Source organism: Trachymyrmex septentrionalis, unplaced genomic scaffold (genome assembly GCF_001594115.1).
Source record: "Trachymyrmex septentrionalis isolate Tsep2-gDNA-1 unplaced genomic scaffold, Tsep1.0 scaffold2, whole genome shotgun sequence".
NCBI lineage: Eukaryota > Metazoa > Arthropoda > Insecta > Hymenoptera > Formicidae > Trachymyrmex > Trachymyrmex septentrionalis.
Genome location: NW_017305179.1, coordinates 13,266 through 16,550, shown reverse-complemented (window position 1 = coordinate 16,550; position 3,285 = coordinate 13,266). Strand labels below are relative to the sequence as shown.

Sequence of the window (3,285 nt, the reverse complement as noted above, 5' to 3'; positions counted from 1 at the left end):
ATATATATAATACTTTAATATTTATGTTATTTTAAATATAATATATGACTCATTTATCATATATAATCTTACAATTTTCATCTTTTTGACATGTCGTCAACTATTTCGATTATAGCTTAGAATCTCGAGGAAAGAAGAAATACTTGATGTTTTAGTATAAGACAACGAAGGCAAGGAAAATTTCGTTTCTATGCTATAAATAAAATTGATGTGATGCTATGACACCGAGCACTATTTCAAGTTCTTCAATATTACGATATCAGCGCTGTCATCAAATGTGTCTCACGATTGCTGAATCACGAAAACGATCAGAATATCGACCTAGATCAGTAATAAGCTTCTTACGTGCCTTGGACAAAATAATTTCTCCTGAGAGGAAAAATAATAATAAAAAAAAAAGTGATATTAGTAAACTCATAACTTTGCGTGTACGTAACTTACGAATGTTTCAAATACACATACGTTTATCGTTTCGATCATCAATGCATATTCTTTAAGACAATGTGCAAGCGTTCGTATTTAGATTCGTGTACGTATTTTTTGCACGAATATATGACAACACTGGATTGTTAATTACCTGTAGTAAAAACATCGAGTACTTCTTAAGTAACAAATTACAATTTTGCATCTTTTTTATAATAACTGTATATTAGTACAGTGGTCTGACTTGGAGGTCTCACAAAAAAACAAAAATGAATAAAAAAAGACGTCTAAGCTGGACCACCCCCACGAAAATTAAGTCCGGAATAGGTAAAAAATTTAGTGCTTTTTAAGTGCTAATTTAGTAGAATATTATTCCGAATTTTAGTGCTCAAACCGTTTAGCAGTAATAAAAAAAATGTGGAGTCCAGCTTAATGGTAAGTTGAACTCCTCATAAAAAAAACATATACAATGCACGTATACAAAAAATAAGTACACAGGGATTTTAATGCTAATTTAGTGTTCTAAAATAGAGTAAAAAAATTCAAATGTAGCATTAATTCAAATATTTCAATATGTATTAACAATACACCGTCGTATACGACGCCTATATTTAGAGAGCACTTGATACACATATTTTTAAAGTATTTACATAAAAAATAATGTAAATTTTATATATATTCGAAAGATAAGATTCAAATTTGTTACTAAAAAAAATAAAAAAAATACAAATAAATATAATAAACTCATTCCGATCGATGACGCCAAGGCTTAAATTTCATTAATTGCTTGTCAAAGAATTTGGTGCTCGCATGATTTTGGTATTAAAATAATCCTTAAACATTATAGTATCAAAATATTGTATATATATTTCCGATTTTAGTGCTAACTTAAGTGACTGAAAATATTTAAGAAGTTGCAAAAGAGCGCGCACCGCATCCTAAAGTTTGTTACCCGACCGTCAAAGATTTTGATGCTCGCATGATATTGATGTTAAAATAATTCTTAGACATGTCTTATTTTATAAGTTTTATCGATAGCTGGTGTATACCTTGACAATATTCAGAAGCAAAATTTTATAATACCTCATCCACCTTTATGATACTTCGGTCCTCATACAAGGGCCATTTGTATGAGGGCCATTGGTATGAGATCGGATCTGAGTGTTCTTATAAATTGCCTGGCGTTGTGTCTCTCTATATCTACGTTGCATTTGTCGGCCACTTGTCGAATCACATGAAGACACTTGGGTAATTTTTTCAATTTCAGTTTTTCGTATTCATTCTCAATCGTTATCGTCAAGACTACTTTTCTTCCTGAACCTCATCCGATTTGTTTTGAGAACCTTCAGTATCCGTTGAATCTTCTGATGGTCTATGCCCAGATGAGTCGGAATCCAAGACCATACCTTTCTTCATTAATTCCAATTGTTCCCTGAGAAATAAATTATCATAATATATTGTAATGCATACATATCGTTCTCTTACTTCAAAAGTGATACAATTCAAAAATTAAATTTCTTAAAAAAGGGAAAAAATTATTTTTTAACTTGACAGAGAGAGAGAGAGAGAGAGAGAGAGAGAGAGAGGAAATTATTGACTAATTATAAAGAATAAATCGAATTCTTAAATCGACTTATATCATTAAAATTATATTTTGTATTATATTCACATATTTCCACAATATTTTGTACTGTATAATATACTATTATTATCTAATACAAAAAAGAAAAATTTTAAGTAATTAACGGAACCAAGTGGTCGGCAATTATAATAAATCATCAGATTTTAATATTAATTACTTGTATTTCTTAATTAAATTTTTCAAATAATTTAACATTAATTATTTTACTAAATGATTCATTATCGTTGTGCTCACCTGTATGTTTTTGGTAATTGCCATATTGATATGTTACATTGATATCTTACATAAGATGCTCATTAGTTAAGCGGTCTTATGTTATGCTTATGTCTGTTATGCATTTCATGTATGACAGGCTTAAAGGTGCGTCACCTTGACAGAAAAGCAGAATTCAATAGGTGCATTCAGAAGCACGATCGCTCACTGAGCGTTCAATGAACACTTTTGTATCTGTTTGATCTATATTTTTAGTTCTAACGGAATACGCCAATCAGATGCAAGAGCTTATTGAGTGCTTAGTGAGTTCTTGTACTTGGTTTTTAGATCTAATGGAATATGCCAATTGGATGTAAAGCTTACTGAACGTACTTCTGAACTCACGTTATATCGTCATCTATTACCAGCGCGAGTTTTGATTGGCTTCTGCTTTTCTGTTTAGTGTAAATTCGCTCTGAAACCTGCGGCACGATGCTTGTTTTCCTGCTGGATTCCCTAGCTAGATTAAAATCTTGCCATCGTATTGACTGCGATATGCCATCTGATTTAATCTGTGCAATAAAATTAAAGATTAAAGAGCACGTATATATTTCATTCTGTATAAATGGCACAACAGATGTATGCACGTGTGCATTAAATTTTTTTTTATAAGTCTACAGTGTACAATTAGCCTCGATCTTTTAGATCGATTTCCACTCGATTCTTTAGTGGTCGATTTTTTGGTGAATCGATACTTATAGTTGCGATTCGGATCGATTAAAAAAATCAATTTTTTTGCCGAGATCAAGCATCCCTAGTATACACGTATTTTCTCTCTCTACACGGTGAAAATACTTTTCTTCTAGATCTTCAATCTTAATTCTACAAACTCGGTATTGTTCCTGTAATATGACCTCCGTTGCACGCTTATTTTTAACATATGGATTCTAAAACTCTTATCAAAATATATACCTGAGGTGTACAGCTATATAATCCAAAGGTAAATTTTGTAACTTTTTTTCGATTTT

At 31.0% G+C, this 3,285-nt stretch overlaps 1 protein-coding gene across 6 annotated transcripts in view; it reads right to left on the bottom strand.

Moving 5' to 3' along the window:
• Nucleotides 1-3,285, bottom strand: part of LOC108747353 — a 7,409-nt gene that overhangs the window by 2,960 nt on the left and 1,164 nt on the right. For 2 of the 6 annotated variants that reach the window (XM_018484761.1, XM_018484759.1), the window contains 3 exons: nt 2,651-2,829; nt 2,300-2,434; nt 1,473-1,855 (listed from right to left, as the gene is read on the bottom strand). The gene's annotated coding sequence lies outside the window, so the exon portion shown is untranslated. Of the gene's footprint in view, nt 1-1,472; nt 1,856-2,299; nt 2,435-2,650; nt 3,160-3,229; nt 3,268-3,285 lie in introns of those variants that run through there. The other 4 variants (XM_018484762.1, XM_018484763.1, XM_018484764.1 and 1 more) reach the window with 4 other exon arrangements.